Source organism: Pantherophis guttatus, chromosome 5 (assembly GCF_059756535.1).
Source record: "Pantherophis guttatus breed Tessera chromosome 5, ASM5975653v1, whole genome shotgun sequence".
Classification (NCBI taxonomy): domain Eukaryota; kingdom Metazoa; phylum Chordata; class Lepidosauria; order Squamata; family Colubridae; genus Pantherophis; species Pantherophis guttatus.
The window spans coordinates 70,394,137-70,413,274 of record NC_142067.1 but is presented as its reverse complement, the minus strand read 5'-3'; the positions used below and the strand labels follow the sequence as shown (position 1 = coordinate 70,413,274).

General features: G+C 41.9%; 1 protein-coding gene, 1 long non-coding RNA gene and 1 other non-coding gene across 4 annotated transcripts in view; all 3 read left to right on the top strand.

Moving 5' to 3' along the window:
* IL1RAPL1 (interleukin 1 receptor accessory protein like 1) overlaps window positions 1-19,138 on the top strand; it is a 2,053,286-nt gene that overhangs the window by 1,623,264 nt on the left and 410,884 nt on the right. The window lies entirely within an intron of this gene.
* Window positions 7,979-8,053, top strand: TRNAR-CCU (transfer RNA arginine (anticodon CCU)). The gene has a single exon. It is a non-coding gene; the product is annotated as a tRNA-Arg (tRNA).
* On the top strand, window positions 8,511-9,560 carry LOC148113453 (uncharacterized). Its single transcript, XR_015734499.1, has 2 exons — window positions 8,511-8,909; window positions 9,113-9,560. It is a non-coding gene; the product is annotated as an uncharacterized LOC148113453 (long non-coding RNA).

Below are 19,138 nucleotides of genomic sequence, written 5' to 3'. Positions count from 1 at the left end.
AGCTGATATTTCGCCATATAACAAACTCCCATTTATATAGCCCAATCCAAAACAGCAAACAAACAAGCAATATTTCTGTGGTAAATCCCCTTCATTGCTATATCTGCAGGGCTACATTAAGCAGATAAAATGTATTTTCTCAAAGAGCTCAGTGGAGAAGTATCTAGGGAGACCTGCTAGCAGCAACAGAATTTTTGGCAAACTGTATGTGCAGTCTATTCTGTGCTCTGAATATTGATATGCTTAAGTTACTGATTTTCTTTTGACACTTCAGAAATGTAAAATAAATGCCAACTTTCAGGAGAAAGAAACCATGGCATTTGCTCTTCTTCTTTTATTTATATCCTCCATATCAGGGGTGAAATGTTCCCGGCTCAGACCGGATCAGCCGAACTGATAGCGATGATGGTCGGTAGTTCAGAGAACCAGTAGCAATGGCAGCTTGAGGCTCCGCCCACCCGCCCAGAAGTCATTACTTCCTGGTTTTAACCAGGAAGTAACGTGGTTTTTTGAGCCTCTGCACATGCGCTGGGGCCAAGAGAGGCCCATGGTGGCGGCACTGCATGTGCAGCCCCAGGACATTCGCCCTCTCTCCCAGAGCGCCGCTGCCTCCCCAGAGCTTGCCTTGCCTCTGCAGCCCACTGGCTCCTTTTGCCCTTCTCTTTCTGGGTGCAGTGCTTCTGCTTGTTGGTCCACTTCCCTGCAGCGCTTCTGCTGGTGCCACCACACAAGTCTCCCATGAGGAAAAAGAGGGAAAAAGCAAAGCAGCTGGCTGCGGAGCTGCCAGCTTCAGGAAGTGGCCCAACAGGCAGAAGCGATGTGCCCAGAAAGAGACTCTGACCTGCCCAGGAGCTGCCGCCCACTCGCCCTTCACCTTGGGTCAGGGGCCAGGACCCAGGGACGCACCATTCCCCAAGGCCCCAGAGCCACCGCTCGCTCTCCCTTTGCTGTGCAGCATGTCCTTACCTTTCTTTGCAGCTGGCTGCTAGGCAAGGTAAGCACCCGAAAGTTACCGGAGGCATTCTCCTTCTTGAATGTGCTGCTGCCATCGCTGCTCTGGTCCATGTGCCGGCTGTGCAAGCTCACACCGTTTATTTCATTGATTCATCAGTGACAGGTTGGGTGTGCGCTTGTGCAATGGTGGTGACACATTCAAGAAGGAGAATGCCTCCAATAACTTTCGGGTGCTTGTCTTCCCTGGCAACCAGCTGCGGAGAAAGGTAAGGACATGCTGCGTGATGAAAGGGGAGCGGGCGGCAGCACTGGGGCAAGGCTGGTGTTGAGGAATGGAATGGAGCGTCCCTGGGTCCCAGCCTCCAACCCAAGGCAAAGGGTGAGCAGGTAGCGAGCGGGCGGCGAGCAGGCTGCAGCCCCAGGGCAAGGCCCGAGTTGGAGAATGGTGCATTCCCCAACCCGGTCAAAGTGGGCAACAACTCCAGGGTCCCGGGGAATGGTGCATTCCTGGGCCCCAGCCCCCAACCCAAAGTGAAGGGAGAGCAGGTGGCAAGTGGGCAGCAGAATAGAAATTTAAAAAGTTTTCCTACGTTCTGTTCTTGTGCTGCCCACACTGGTAGCACTTGATCATCCAGGACGGTGTGGGTTGCAGCGCGTCAGGTAGCTTAGCTGGGATTCGGTGGCCCAGGGTCTTCTTGATGGTTTTTCTGCAGTCAGCTTCCTATGGGGGTTGATTTCCAGGTCCATGACCACTGCCGTGTTGTACCTGGCTTGTATACGCTTTGGACCCCCCCCCCTGATGCCTCAGGCTTATCTGAGGTCTGGGTCAAGGGCCTCTTTGAAGTGGTAAATGAGAAGGTGTTCAGGCCAGTCTCTCAGCTTTCTGGCCAGTCTTCAGAATTCCCACACTAATTCTTCAGGAGACCGGGCCGCTTGCTTCAAGGCTTTGATCTGGGCTTCGGCTTTTACTCGGTGGGCCATGTCTTCGAACAGGCCTTGGAGCAGTTGGACAAACTCGTCTGCATCATCTAGCTCCAGGGATCCTTCATCATGTAGCTCAGCTATCCACTCTGCCACTTCTCTTTCATTCATGCCATCCGCAATCGCCGAAATAATCTCTTGATTGGTTTGGTATTGGTCCCCATAGTGATCAATGTGGGACCAAACCTGATTGAAGTAGGCCAGCTTCCCTGGGGTCCCATCAAATGTCACTCTAAACCACAGAGGGGGAGGGGCTGGCAGGGCCAGCTGCAGGGCTGGCACAGGCTGCTGAGCAGTACCGGTGGCAGGGTGAGCACTGGTGGTGGAATCGGCACTGGGTGTGGGGCTGGTACTAGCTGCAGGACCAGAGCTAGTGTCCATTGGTATTGAACTCACCCCTGGCTGGGGTAGAAGGCCCAGCCAGGGGGGATCTGGTCAGCTAAAGGCAATCTGAGGACTGGCTGCGAGGGTGTGGGTGTTGGGTCTCAGCAGTCCCAACGATGGCCCTTGTGGTGCCAGACTGGATTGGCTTAACAGTGCTGCTCTGATTCCTGCAGGAGCTGTCACCCTGGTAGATCGGGCTCTACATGTGAGGCTATGGTGCAATCTGCTTTGTGCCGAATTAAAGGAGGTTGATGCTCCACTCAGTGCTGTTGTGGCCCCCTGGCCCGGAAAGGTGAATATGGGCTGAAGCAGAATCCATCCGGGTGGGCCATCACTAAGAGGTTCTGTGATGTTGCCCATGCTGAGCTGGCCAAACCACTCCAGTAGGCCTGCCAGCAACTGGGTTCATGACAGTGGTGGAAAGCCCCACTCTCAGGAGTCACGGGATCACTCTCGGGATCAGCTGGTCCCGATGCTCTCTATTCAAGGGCTTGGGTCTGCTCACTCTGTTTGCTCCCATCTGCTTTTCCCACAGCATCGCCCTGGTCAGCACCTCCTGGGATGGCATGCTCCTGCAGCCTCGCCCCACACAGAAGGATCCAGTTGAGTGGCTTGCCAGGGCACCAGCTCTTTCCAAAGTATAAGATGGCTTCTAGGGCTGACAGATAGCTTCCTTTTCCTTGGGTGATGGCAGGTGACCTGTCCCTTCTAGTTTTCCAAAATTCCTAGCCCATGAACGCCCCACCTAGCAGCAACGAGATTGCAGTTTCAGTCATGCACAAGAAGACAACATGCTCCTAGGGAGCACTATCACCCCTCAAATGAGGGAGTGGGGGCGCAAAACAAATTGCCCACAAACTCCATCCACAACAAAACACCTGCAGATTCCATACACATACAAAAATCCGCCCCAAAAGGGTTTCCAAGAGAACCAATCCAATAGCAGAAAGAAGTAACCCAGGCATAAAGTAATGATAAACTGCACCTCATCTCTTGCTGGGTCTTGCAGGTGCTTCTTCTGGCCTGGCCTGGAAGTGGCGCATCCTCCAGTCATGGGCTAGATTTGGGGTCTGAGGCAGAGGGCGAGGATGAGTGGCAGGCCCAAAAGCCTTGCCATCCCCCCCCCCAAGGTGGCCCACTTCCTTTGACTGAGAGTGGCTGGTCTCTGTCCCCCGCCATCAGCCTTACATTCGCAGGCAGCCACGGTGAGCTTTGTGAGTCCTGAAGGCTTGAAGATGAGGCTGATGGTGCATGGACCTCTCCCCCACCCCATAATTACATCTCTCAGTTTCCTCCTTACCTTTCACGTGCTTTCAAAATTAGCATTGCAGGGGGAAAAGAGTAGGATAGGAGAGCAAATGTGCCTCATGTTTAATGCACATCCATATGCCAGACATTATACAGAATTTCCAAAATTACAACAATATTACTGTTCTAAAAAGTTGGAAGACTTTCTGCAACATACCTAATAGAAATAGATGATAAGTCCTGCTGTATAAATAGAAATCCACTTGCATAAAATTGAATATACTGTAGCCAATTATACTGTGTGTATATATGTACATATATATGTATGCATACAGAGAAGTGGAAATGTATAGAGTATATTATTTTATTTTACTGTTGAGAGATTGCTGTGGAAAACAAATGAAGCAGGACAATAGAATGAGCATTTGGGAAAAGCTTCTCACTCAGGGTCCCAGAAGTTGAATGTCTGATGGGCCAGGGAATTTGAGTCTAGAAACAGAAAATATCTTTGATAAGATCTCCTTGGAATTTAACTTCACTGATGGCTAAAATATTTTGATGCTGCCATCCTCACTGAATTTTTAGTCATTCTTACTGGGATAGTATTTTAAAAATTCATACCTGTTACAGGAAAGAAAATACTGAATACCACATACAATGATTTCTGAATACAATAAATCAATCTATTTGTTTCCATTTTTTTTGCAATAAAAATGCTAAACCCAAGGAAACTTTTTTTTGCAAAAAAAAACTACAAAATGAAACAAATATATACATGCATAAATTTATTTATTTATTTAATTTGTATACCGCCCTTCTCCAACAGGACTCAGGCCGGTGAACAGCCACGGTAAAACACAACATATAAAATTTAAAAGCAGTTTAAAAGACATTAAATAATTTTGGCCATCAATTTAAAACAACCCAGTTAAAACCAATTACAAATTAAAACCGCAAGGATGGGATCAAGCCAGCCCGGCTAGATGAAATAGATGTGTTTTCAGGGCCCGACGAAAAGTCCAGAGGTCTGGTATTGTGCGTATCTCTGGGGGTAGGTTGTTCCAGAGGGCAGGTGCCACCACAGAGAAGGCTCTCCCCCTGGGGGTCGCCAGCCAACATTGTCTGGCCGACGGCACCCTAAGGAGGCCCTCTCTGTGCGAGCAAACTGGCCGGTGGGAGGCTATTGGCGGCAGAAGGCGGTCTCGCCATGGAGCGCTTTAAAGGTGGTCACCAACACCTTGAAGCACACCCGGAAGACCACAGGAAGCCAGTGCAGCTCACGCAGGAGAGGTGTCACATGGGAGCGCCCTGTCGCTCCCATAATCCCCGCGTGGTCGCATTCTGGACCAACTGGAGCCTCCGGGTGCACCCCAAGGGGAGCCCCATGTAGAGAGCATTGCAGTAGTCCAGGCGGTAAGTGACGAGTGCCTGAGTGACCGTGCGTACTAGAAAGGGACGCAACTGGCGTATCAGGCGGACCTGATAAAAAGCCCCCCTGGCCATGGCCGTCATATGCTCTTCTAAAGACAGCCATGCATCCAGGAGGACACCCAAGTTGTAAGCCCTTTCCGTGGGGGCCAATGATACACCCCCAATAACCAGTGATGGCACCAGCTGGCTATATCGGGATGCCAGAAGCCACAGCCACTCAGTCTTGGAAGGGTTGAGTCAGAGCCTTTTCTCCCCATCCAGACCCGCACGGCCTCCAGGCACCGGGACATCACTTCAAGGGCATCATTGGGGTGGCCTGGGGTGGAGATGTACAGCTGAGTGTCATCAGCGTACTGATGGAACTCCACCCCAAAGCCACGGATGATCTCACCCAGCGGCTTTACATAAATGTTGAACAGAAGGGGCAAGAGGACCGACCCTTGCGGCACCCTGCAAACAAGGCGCCTCGGGATCGACCGCTGCCCCCCTGCCAACACAGATTGCGACCGGTCAGAGAGGTAGGAGGAGAACCACTGCAAGACAGTGCCCCCCACGCCCAACCCCTCCAACCGGTGCAACATGATACCATGGTTGATGGTATATCAAATGGGGAATCAAGAATTTGTATTTCCTTATCTTATGTATAATTCATTACAAAATATTATTGTAAAATATAATATACTGTACATTACATGTGAATCTCATTATCAAAACCCAGTCAATATAGCCCAGTTTTCTCACTGCAGGCACTCCTGATTCTTGATATATAACTCACTTTGATTTTAGATACTGTCTTTATAACTTTTTCTATATCCAAGAACTTCAGCCAATTTTATTTTATTCAAACACATTCACACCCTCTCACTTTGTACAAAAGTAAATAAGATCAGAATATGAAACTGATCAATAGCACATGGTATGCAGGCTTATATGTCTTCTCAAATCAGGTCTAATATAAATCCTGGCTAACAAGTCTTGGAATTCCATCACACAGTAAATAAATTTAACTTCTACTCTTCATAGTGCAAATTACTCCTCTTCCAAATAGCAACAAGTCAGCTGAAGGTTTGAACTTCAGCTTTTGGTGCAAGATCTGCAACCTCTGTGGGTCCGTTCCAAGCTCTCCTTGTTGGAGGCTTCACTAGAAGCCATAGCTACCTTGGAGAGGTGGTGAAGCAAAGGGGGACTGCCTTGCAGGTTGAGGAGAGCTACATCTCCCCTCCCTGACTCGGAAAACCCCCTCATCCAAAGACTAGGAGCAGCAGCAGTCAAAATGGCTGCCATGAAGCCAAGGAACAGCCAGAACCATACGTTTGTACAGGAGTAGAGAAATGCTGAATGGTGTATTATCTGGGTAAGAAAAGACTTACAGCTGAAGTTGGACCCCACAAAAAAATTAAGGGGAATACCTTTTAGAGCAATTTGCTACAGCAGCATACAACTATTGTGGGGGGAAAAAACACCTTGGAAATTTAAAGAAGTAACTGTTTAAAAAGAAAATTAAGTGGGAAATGGAATCCCCAAAATAAAAGGCATGATATTAAGAAGGCATATTAAGATGATAGAAATATAAACCTACCTTTTCTTTAAATAACGGAGCTATAAAATAAACTAAGCAAGAGAAGTAAACTGGGTGTGTCAAAATAAAAGTAGAACAGCAGCAGAGTCACAATAAAAGCAGAGAGCAGAGTGAAGTAAAGAGCACCATCTGCTGATGATAGTAAATTTCTGTGACTCAGGAGCAAATATTGAAATGGAGGGAAATAACTATTGAACGATGTATATTTACTTTCTAACCACTGGAGACAGGAATATTAAAAAAAAAGGATTAGTGTCTGGACCCCTAAATACTATTGAATATACAAAAAGGACTTGAGGAGTGGAGGATCCCTGAAGTAACTAAGTGATTTGATTGTGAGGTAAAGAGCAAATAAAGAATAATGTAGATAAAAGAAATAATGTGAATAAAATAGGAATCATACAGAGTCAGATATATGGGCTCTGGGGGACCCTCTCTATTCACATTATTATAAAGGGAAGACGTGCTTAGATACATGAACTCTGAGAGACTCTATCTATTCACATTATTATAAGAGAGGAAAGTGCTTGTTGGAAATTACATTAACAAACAGTTAAACCCTTTTAAGTGGTAATATATCTTCTGATACCTAGATGTCACAGAAAGGACTGCTATATGGAAAAACATCTGAGTGACCTGACTGTGAATGACACAAAGACCTATATGTTACAAAGAGTTACTTAATCTAATGAACTTACCCAAGGACAGTAGTAACTCTCCCATTAGCAACTCTGAGCACTTAAGAAAAGTTGTGTGGCTAAGATAATTTTATAAACTAAGATTAATGCTTTAAGTAATTAGATGAACTTATTAACAAGTGGATGTAACCATAGAAGGAAAATCGGATGTATGATCTCATGATTAACCATATATGGAAAATGTATGATCTCACTGAATCCTTTGTCTTAGAAATGTATAAAAACCATTGTATCAGAGTTCTTTCTTTGTTCAAAGCTTCAGGTACAAATCTGGCTCTGAACCTTGCGCAATAAACTGTCTCTGACTGGCCTGGGAATGTTTTTTAGTCCTTCCATTCCACTACATTTATGGCACCCCAGATGGGACTAGAGAACAAAGAACTTTTGTTCTGCCAGACAGCCTGCCCCAGCGGAACCGATGCCTCCCCAAGGAAAATCCACTGGCCGGCCATTAGGACTCCTTTGAAGTCCACGGAACCTTTCGGTGAGGAGGTGCCGTAAACCGCTGGCGAAACAGGCTAGTCAAGGATCCTTAAAGGCTAGCCAGACACAGAGACCTTAAAGAAAAGAAAAGAAAAAAAGAAAGAAAGAAAAAGGAAAAAGAAAACAGGTAAGTATAAATCAGAGAGTTAAAGTCTCTCTGTTTAGAGGTAGCCCACCCATTAAAGGGGTGGCAGAGGGGCCTGATCACCCCCTACCTGGAGACCCAGTGGCCTAATGGATAAGGCACTGGCCTCCTAAGCCAGGGATTGTGGGTTCGAGTCCCACCTGGAGACCAGGTGGCATCCTGAAGTCTCTGGAATTAAGTATTTAAAGTATTTAATTAAGTATTGTGTGGGATTGTGCGGGTGGTTAAACCTCTGCGGTTCTCATAGACGACTGTCGGAACGTCCAGCGTCGTGAGCCAGGGGTAGTGTTGTTAGAAGGGTGGTAATAAATATTGATCAGTGGAAGACTAAAAGAAACCCCCCCCTTAATTACTCAAGTATCAGGCAGAGTTTGCTAGGGTCTGTTTGATGAAAACTAAAGAAAGGGGAGAAATAAAACCTTATGCAATAAAAGTTTTTGTAAAAAAAAAATGTGTGATCTTATGTGTGGTAAGAGAAAAGAACTAATTGCAGTGTTATAAATTTTCTGATAAATTGCCATTCTTAAAAAGCTAGAGAACTCTGAAAGACATTGTTTACTAGTCTTCCCACCCGGGGTTTAGCAGGCCGTAGGAATTGATTGTGATATTTTTGGCTGGCCAGCAAATTAAGTAAATTTGTGCTTGAATAATTGTAATGATTGGTTTGCATGAAGTGAGATTTTTGCATGTGAGATTGGTGTACGCAGTTTGATTGCAGTGTGAATGTGAAGTGTGTTGAGGGTAAAAGTTGGTGAAAATGCACTTTAATTCCCCTTCATATAATTTGTGGGAAATGTCTGTGAATTGTGGAGGTTAGAGAGAAATGCAGAATGTGTTGCTTTGTTGGAAGAATGCTGAATGAAGCAGGTTGCCTGCTTGGTTGCCTGCTGTAAAACTCTTTTTTTTCCTCTCCCCCCCTTCTTTTCCTTTGGAAGTGAGAAGCAGGAAAAGGGTGGGCTGTTGGATTTTTTTTTCTTCAGCGGACATCTCTCTCTCTGCTGAAAGAGCAGAGAAAGGAGGGGGAAAGATCGGCTAATGTGGTTTTTGCTGCTGATCTCTTTAATTTGCATACGAAAGCTTTTCTGCTCTGAATACAATTTTGATTTTATTTTTTTCTGAAAATTTTTGAGGTTTAAAATGCTTAATTAAACCTATATAAAAGAAATGATTTTGAAAGATTTTTTTAATCTGACTTGCATTTTACTAAAGGCAGAGAATTGAAACTAAAGTTTGATATATTTCAGATTTGTTTGTTTGATTGTTAGCAGCATAAGTTGTTGTTCCTTTCAAAGAAGGAGCTAATTTGTTTATAAAAGAGAGATATTCACTAAAACACGGAGATGGCAAGCTGAATAATTATAGGGAACGAACAACTACAAAAGGTTAGGAAAAACAGAGTGTGAACTATACAACTATTACTTATTTGCCAGATCCAGGACAGAAGAACCTAATCACAAACAAAGACAGGATTTAACCACCATAAAACCACACACACACAAAATAAAGAATTCACACGCCAAATCAAAAGATGTTTTTTTGGGGGAAAAAAGGGTAAAATGGTTACTCTTACAGTTACGACAGGCTAGCCTCGGAACGCTGTGCTTGTGTTTGTTTCTTGCCTGCCTCCCCAGAAACAATAAACTGATTCTACTCTCAAGCAGCTGACCTCCAATCATTTCGAAGTAATCTCCCAGCCGGGAGTTTTGAATTCAGGAAGGGAAAGCTCTGCCTTTCAACAATCCTTAAAGGGAAAGGCTTCTTTTTCCTTCCGACAGGAGTAGCGTCTCAGCCCCTATCTATAAACAAGCAAAAAAATTAAGATAGTTCTATGCAAAATTAATTGTATCTGGACCTTGGAGTTTGAAATGGGAGGGACATGAAAGAGGCAGCCTTGAAAATTTGAAACAAGCTTTGAACAAGGCTCCTGTATTAAGTTTACCAAACTTGGAAAAGCCATTCAATCTCTTTGAAAACACACACACACACACACACACAAATGAAACAATTTTAATGCAGCAGACAGACTTGATTGTAACCACAAATCACAATTTGAATCAAGCACAGTTCTTAGCCAACACCAGATCAATGGATCAGTTTGGATTAGAACATTATGGTGCTGAAGTGATTGATTTACAAACAAAAATAAGACCTGATTTGGAGGCACACCCCCTGGAGAAAGGAGAAGTAATTTGTATAAATGGTTCCTCTAGGGTGGAAGGGGGAGTACGGAAAAATCCTGGAAACAAGGGGTTTGCCTCGAAATTGGTCTGCTCAAACCTTTGAATGGTATTCATTAAATTAAGCTCTATGGACAGGGAGCCTGGATAGCTCAGTAGACAAATGCATTGTAATTTAACACCAGCTGTCTGCACTTACTGTCAATTCGAATCTCACCAGGCTCCAGGTTGACTCAGCCTTCCATCCTTTCTAAGGTAGGTGAATTGAGGACCCAGTTTGTGGGGGCAATAAGCTGACTTTATGAAGGCTATTGCTTAATGCATTATAATCCTGAGTCTCCCGGAGAAGGGCGGCACATTAAAAAAAAAAAAAAAAGGGAGGGGGGATACTGGAGACTGTATGGGGATGCTGATGTATGCTGGATACTGTATGCATTTGGGATAGTGCATTCATTTGGCAAAATATGGGTGGAGTCATTGGGGAATTCAAGCTATGTAGATGAACTTTTAAAAAGCTATGGTTGTATTGGGATATATCCTTTAGTAACATCAATTATAAACAAATGTTTGATTTGTAAAAAGGTGAAGGAAGCATATGCATTAATTTTCTGGAAACCAGAGACAAAGTATTGAAACAATATATGTATAAACTGTCCAGATATTTTAAAGTTTTTAGGAAACAAGGACTATTAACCCAAACACCACCTTTGAAGTTTCCAGTCCATAAATTCCACCATGATGATTGGATGTTCCTGGAAGGAAGTGAAAGGGCCCATGCCAGCCCCAAAGGAGTGGAAGGATTGAGTGGTTGCCTATGCTGTTTCCCAACTGAAGAGGACTACAACTGCTCAGATCCCTTTGCGTTCTCCCCCAGATGTATTAGTTTTGTAACTGTGCTTTTAAGATCTTAGGAGGACAGTCCTGGATCCAATGGACGAGACTGAAGCCCGCAGACCAAAGTGATCCAGCCACATACCAGGTGACAACAACTGACCAGCCCTTGGTGTTGAGGTTCAAGAAGAATACACCCTGCTGAGTCCTACCGGCAACGGACTCTCAACGCACGGTGGTGATCGTCAAGCTTTGCTGAACCACCCCGGAAGCTGGTTCTCTATGCACGGCTGAAGCTTGGAATGGAGGAAGACAACATTCCATGACTGTAGTTTGTAATGTAAAACCCATTAACAGTGATAGTATCCAGTAAGCACTTATTAAAAACACTCATGGTTGAGGAAGATTGGGGTGTGGGGACTCTGGGCAACAGCTACTTTAGCCCTTCTGTTGGTATTGTTTTAATACAATTGATATTGCCCTACCCCAAGTTACACATATCCCTAACCCTCTTCCTAACATGGTGAACTTGTAAACTTCAGGTCTTGCGCTCTTAAGGCCTTGTGGGTGTGGGAATAAAGTCACTATGATTTATTTGGGGTTGTGGGTAGTATTAGCCAAGGGTCTAGTGAGTGATGCTAGCTTGAACAGTAGTTCCCCAGGTTGTGTGGATGTTCAAGAAATTCCCCTTGTCTCTGCGGAAGGATTTGAAGATGTCAAGAATCCCAGGGGACCTAGCAGCATCAAGACACTGAATGGGGACACTTTGGGTCAAGTCCACTCCTGCCAACAACGTGGCATCAGAAGGTGGAGTGGGTACCTTATTCCTAAACCAACTCCTAGACCTAAGGTTAAGAGTTTAACAATCCCGGTACAGGGGGGAATAGAAGGCCCCCCACAATAATTGAAGGGAAGAGATTGCATATCAGGGATACTGGAATTGGGTCGAAACCTGGTTAAATCATAGGGTCACCTTCCCTGTGTGTAGAGACATCAGAAACCTGGTAGGCCTATTGGATCCCTGACAAAAGAACAATGTCCATCAGAAGTGTACCTTGGTCCTAGAATGAACCTTAGGGATGTAAAACTAACCAAAGATCTTTTTTTCCTTCTGCACACCACTCACTTTCTCATCACCACCAGCTGCCATCATCACAAAATGGGGAGGATGGAAGAGGTCCTGGAAGGTATCCAAGGAAAGGTGCACTAGTCTGTTCCAGCCCCTCGCCTCACTATCTGGTTCTCCATTAGGTCCAACACAGGTTTATGTGTCTTCTTTCCCCCTGGGATACTACCTCCTGGTATCTTTTTGAAGGTCCATTCCTCGGAGATAAGCAAAAGGACCCTTCACTAAAAGTCCCATTACAGCCGCTGACAGGAATGTTTGTGGTGGGGGCTTTTGGGGGTCTGGACTAATGCAAGGAATAACCGATCACATGCCTTTTCCGTAAATCTTCTTATGTGAAAGGGATACGTATTTATGTTTGCCAACAAATTGGACCGGAACATGCACACTAGTACTCCTTTTTCCTGAAATAGGTGTTGTCAGTGGAGAACATACCATCCCTGTTCCTTTCATGGGGCATGTTCAGAAACGGGTACCCATCCTAGTCCCACTATTAGTAGTCATGGGAATAGGAACTGCAGTGGGTACAGGGATAGGTGGTTTAACACACTCAGTAATACAGTTTCAGCAATTATCAAAAGAAAGCCTGAACCAAATTGCTGGAACCCTGGTGGAAGTCCAAGACCAGATAGAGTTATTGGCAGCAGTGGTCCTACAAAATCGACATGCCTTAGACCTTGTGGCCGCAGAGAGAGGAGGTATGAGAAGATTGTTGTTTCTATGTGAATAAATCAGGTGTGGTCAGAGAAGTTGCCAAGGATTTGCAGGATAGGGCATCCAAGATAAGTCAGAGGTTACAAACAACTGACAGGTGGTTTTCTTGGTTGCCTGGATCCGGCTGGATTAAGCAAATGTTATTCTTGTTGATATGGCTGTGGCAGGCCTAGCTTTTATTCCTTGTGCAATCCCTGTGCTGAAACAGCTATCTATCAGAGCAGTGAAAGAGATACAGACTGCGAAGGAATTAGTTTTGACAGAGCGCTTTTTTGAAGAAAAAAGTTTCTGAAACAGACACATATGTCGAAATAGGGTCTGGGAAAAGAATGGAGGGAGTACCTCCAAGGATTAATAGGGTGAAGATCAAGAAATACCTATCTCTTGCCTAAATTAGTCATATGTTGTGGGATATTATATGTTGGCTTTGTGTATTAAGGGACATAGAGTGTTGTGTAGGAAGTAATGGAAGTTTATGCATGGAAAAACTTCCACAGGGGGGAATGAGGTAAAGAGCAAATAAAGAATAATGTAGATAAAAGAAATAATGTGAATAAAATAGGAATCATACAGAGTCAGATATATGGGCTCTGGGGGACCCTCTCTATTCACATTATTATAAAGGGAAGACGTGCTTAGATACATGAACTCTGAGAGACTCTATCTATTCACATTATTATAAGAGAGGAAAGTGCTTGTTGGAAATTACATTAACAAACAGTTAAACCCTTTTAAGTGGTAATATATCTTCTGATACCTAGATGTCACAGAAAGGACTGCTATATGGAAAAACATCTGAGTGACCTGACTGTGAATGACACAAAGACCTATATGTTACAAAGAGTTACTTAATCTAATGAACTTACCCAAGGACAGTAGTAACTCTCCCATTAGCAACTCTGAGCACTTAAGAAAAGTTGTGTGGCTAAGATAATTTTATAAACTAAGATTAATGCTTTAAGTAATTAGATGAACTTATTAACAAGTGGATGTAACCATAGAAGGAAAATCGGATGTATGATCTCATGATTAACCATATATGGAAAATGTATGATCTCACTGAATCCTTTGTCTTAGAAATGTATAAAAACCATTGTATCAGAGTTCTTTCTTTGTTCAAAGCTTCAGGTACAAATCTGGCTCTGAACCTTGCGCAATAAACTGTCTCTGACTGGCCTGGGAATGTTTTTTAGTCCTTCCATTCCACTACAATTGGACATTGATGAAACATTTAAACTTGATTAGGAGGTCTGGTTTCTGAACGGATGATTGAGAAGACCTAAATGAAATGGAGTTAATAATTCAAAATAACAAAGACATTAAGGATCTTATCCTGGAACTGCACAAAGACATGGTGGAAATATTGGATCGTATAGATAGAAGACAGGAAAATTGTATGCAAGAGATGAAGAGGAAAGATCAGGACAAGAAGGACAATAAGGAAAAAATGGAATTATCAACTGGAATAGGAGGAGAATTAGAACTGAGAAACCAAGAAACAGAAGATAACAAGGAGGAGACACTATTAAAATTAATAAGAATTGAGGAATTAAAACAGGGGGGAAACACTTTAAATGATTTAAAAAAGAAATGGGAGGAACAAGAAGAGGCTTGGGGGGAAATGATAGGATTTAGAACAGAAAGCTCTCAAATTAAACAGTGGGGAAAGACAGGATAATAATTATAATAATTATTATAATTGTATTAATATTAGAATGATATGGTTGAATGATGGTATTATTAAAAAGTGTATAAAATATGACTCATGTAGGTAAAGTGAAAGTAGATATATTTATGTATATTAAATAAAATTTAAAATATATAGAAAGGAAGAGTTAGGGAATGGGAATATGAACAATAAAACAGAGTATCATGTCTTTCAATATAATAATATGGAGGGGGAAAAAGAAAAATATTAGTGGAAGTTTTGAATGGAAGGGTGTAAAACAATGTATCACAAAGTCAAATAAGTTAGGAAAAGAAATGTGAAAAATAGACACAAAGAATGAAAGTGGAATGTGAGGATGTAAGAAACTGATATTTAGACAGTATGCTGTTTGATTAATGAAGTGACGTTAGTATTAAAAGAATAATATTGCAGTTGCATATATATATGTGACTAGAATGATGATGTGTATAAAATTATTAACATGAAGATTAATTAATATTATGATGATAGTATAATTATGATGATCATTATTATTAACAATATATGTGTAAGTGATTAAGTCTGTTTCTTTGATTTTTGAATGCAATTTAAAGAAGCTGTATGGTTATAGTTGAAAGAGATACTAATTGGAAAATACACCGTATTCTATAGGTATTGGGAATATTATATGCAACAATGAAAAGTGAGAGGGAAATGGAGTGGAGTGGAAGGGAGTGGGAGAGGAGGGGAGAAAGAGTAAGGATAGAGAGGGGAAAGGAGAGAAGGAAGTGGAAGGGAGGAGAAGAGTAGAAAGGGAAGGAGATCGAAGCGGAGAAGAAGAGAGAGGGGAAATAGGGGACAGAAGAAGGAGAGAAGAGAAAGGGAAGGAAAGGGAAGGAAAGGGAAGGAGAGGAGAAGAGAAGAGAGGGAGGAGAAAGGAGGAGAAAGGAGAGGGATGTTGTAAAAATGGGTGAAATATGGTGTACAGGAGAAAAGAAAACAGACGGACAATTTCGTATTTGTTTTTCTTAGGGTTATACTATTGAAACTATAACAGAAGATAATATGGATGCTAAAGCACATCAGTTTAGATGTTATTGCATACTAGCTAATATTTATATGAAAATTAAAATTTTGTGTAAAAGGTAGGAGTAAATAATATGAAATAAGGAAAATGGAATGTAATAATTAGGAATATGTTTATATGTATTGAAATGTATGATAATCAAACATTGTGTCATTCACACAAGGATATGTATAAACTTAAAAAATAATAATAAAAACTTGATTAATAAAAATGTCAGCTGAAGGTTTTAAGATACCAAAGTTTTCCATGTGATCTGCCAAGTAATATAATTTTCACACAGGACAGAAATAAGGAAAGCTCCTATTCTGTCAACTAAATTGATCTTCACAAAGCTTTTAGAGATAATATTGATAAAAATCTTTTACTGTTTTACTGAAATAATAGCAGCTCTTCCCTTACATTTTCAAGGAAAATGAGACCTGATCAGTTAAGGAGTGCCATTTGTAACTGGAGAATTCATGAATTCAAAAAGCTTTGACTGAATTGCCAATGATTGGTTTAAATATTTCTTTTGCATGGCAACTGTTCCAGTACTTTTCACATACATACAGTGGGTCTAATTATCTTCATATCAAAATTTTACCAGTATCTTATCAAACTGAAAGTTGGAGAAATGGAAAGAGAAAACAATGACTTCTTCATTTGTGTTCAGATGAAAAGCATTTCTGTAAAGCTGATTGTAAGAATTACACAAAATGAGAAAACCAAACAGTGAGCAAAATGAAACAGAGAGCTGTAAAGGCATGAGATGAAAAGATTTAATATAGTAGTTTATGAACTAGTCATGAGTTTTACTTTAAACATCTATTACATTCTGTCCAGCTTTTTCAGTGCTCTGCTTCACATAGCAAAATGCAAAACAGTTAATTAACATAACAAACCTTTTAGATAATTGTACTTGCCAAGCTTTTATACGTAGGGAAAGATTGCTTGTTAATGAAGATTTTCAAAAGATAATTATCTTATCATATCTTTCCAAATTGTACCATTGGTAGTAATCATTTTTTACTTTCAGAATTGTTCCCAAGTATGCAGATGTTTTTGGTGTGTTTTTTGAGTTTGCCTTTATTTTGCTAGAAGGACTTGATATGTCAAGCAACTATGGAAAAAAACAAAAACAGTTTAGCTGAATATATCCCACAATATTAGAAATTGAAAGAAAAATGTGTTAATCCATGTATATTAATCTCCCATTTTGCTTATAAAATAACTTTTATAATGTGTGTATATGTGTGTGTGTGTGTGTATAGTTATAATATATAACTATATATCCATTATGCTATATTTTATTTAATAGAACACTTGTAATATATTCCTATGGCAGGACTGATTGGCCAGCTTTTTCTCTCTCTAACTGTAGGAACTGTCTACCTTTTAAATGCTGCAGAAGAAGGGGCAATGGAATGGCCCTTAAATAAGCAAATAACTTGGAAGTTGGGACACTATACAGAAAAGGATACGGAAAAGTATTATTTTTCCTAAATGCACTATACTGGAATGTTTCATGTGAAAGTAAAAGTATACCTTTTCTTCTTCCCACTGTCCAAAATCCTTTTATGAATATACAATAATTTATCAAATAGCCTGAATCTGAAGAAACAAACCAGCAGTTATATTTTATAAGAAAGTAAGACTTTGAGAGTATGTGTGTAGAAGAATTCCTTTTAGGCACATGTTGGCACAACAGCTCCTGTCATACTGCTAAATAGTTGCTAACAACTCCCACCATTTCATATTTAAAAAAAAAAATCAAAATTTCCCCAAAGCTGTGTTTTTCACAAGCTCTTGATATTTTGGCCACATCATACAAAATTGTGAATTGAATCTGCTTCCTAAAAAGGTAGGATACCCTTGTGTTAAAAATCCAGAAAACATACCATAATATTATCAGCAAATATTAACTCCAAGAATTTCTATATGTGAAGAATGTAGAAGGGCATAAAAGAAAAGGGCATCATATTACGAGTCAATTTTAGGAAACTTTAACTTAATATTGAATGAAATAATAAAGCACAAACACAGAAAAATTTAAGAGATCATAAAGATTTATAGGCAGTGGTGGGTTTCAGCTGGTTTGCACCAGTTCAGGAGAACCGGTAGCTAACTTTCTGAGCAGTTCAGTGTATCGGCTATTGGAAGAAATCTCCTAACAACAGCCTTTTGTTTTTCCTCCCTTACAGGATTAATCCTGTCAGGAAGGCAGGAAGGACGCGTTCTAGTGTGCCTCTGTGTGTTGTTGGCTAATCCTGCTTATCTTTATTGCCCTGCTTAAGTGTTTTCTGTAATTGCCACGTGGTTAAGCCTTGTTACATAACAGCTGTTAGTGGTTCTTGGCAGTATGCCCAGGATTTCCATGGCCTGAGCGGCTTCTCTGGAGGTTTTTTTTTTCCTTTGCTGGTGCTTTTATTCCGGGGCTTGACTTTCTTAAAGGGGAAGGGTTGTTTTAAGGTTTTTACACTGCTTTAGTGATTTCTGGCACTGTCCTTTTGGGGTGTACTTCCAAAACAGCTGAATCCCCTCCCAGCCACTCCTTGCCTCTTCCATCCCAATTAAGGGTGGGAGGGGGCAATCGCCGGCCTCTTTCTTCCCTGGATCCATAATCTTCTCTCTATGGAGTGATCTGGCTAGTCTTTGGCTTCTTTGTTTGTTACAAAAAAGGGGGGGCTTCAGGAGGTCTTTCTCCCCCATGGGAAAGTGAAGAGGTAATCTTTTCAGACCACTGCTGCCTGTCTGATCGAGTTAAGCAATGGCTGAGAGGCAGGATGTAAGCTTGGCACTCTGTCTAATTTTTTACTGCCTTTCTGGGGGCATGTGATCTTTCCTTAAATCTGGATGATTTCTTGAGGATATCTTGTGAAGTGAGTGAGACCAGCTGGTATCTTTAAGTGGTGCAAATGGATGCAAGGATTGCTTCTCCTGAGTGGGAAAGGATGCTTCGTCAGTTCACTGAGCACAGGAGTCTCTTGTCTATGGGGATTCTTCAGTCATCCTGTTATGGAATGAAAGACTGAAAAACATTTCTGGGTCAGCCAGATACAGTTTATTGCACAGGTTCAGAGTCAGATTTGTACCTGAAATTCTGAACAAAGGAAGAGTTCTGATACAACTGCTTTTATACATATCCAAGACAAAGGGTTTGGTGAGCTCATGCATTGGTGAGCTCACATATTGGTGAGCTCATGCATTTTCCATATATGGTTAACATACACTTGTTATATGATAATTGACACTTCCTAATTACTAAACCATTATTTTCTAGTTTATAAGATTATCTTTAGCTAGACATCCTTCCTTAGTTCTGTATTTACTAATACGGGAGTTTTATTGCTGTCCTTAGGCAATAAGTAACTCTTTGTAACATATATGTCTTTGTGTCTTTGACAGTGAGGCCCCTCAGATGTTTTCCATATGGCTGTCCTTCCGTGACAGCTAGGCCTAATCAGAAGATATATTACCAATAATGGGATTTAGCTGATTTTTAATGTAATCTCCAAACAAGCACATTTCTCCCTTATAATAATGTGAATAGAGAGGGTCCTTTAGTGTTCATGTAGCTGACCCTGTATGATTCCTACTTTATTCACATTATTCCCCCCCTGTGGAAGTTTTTCCATGCAGAAACTTCCACCACTCCCTACATGTTCAACTCTTT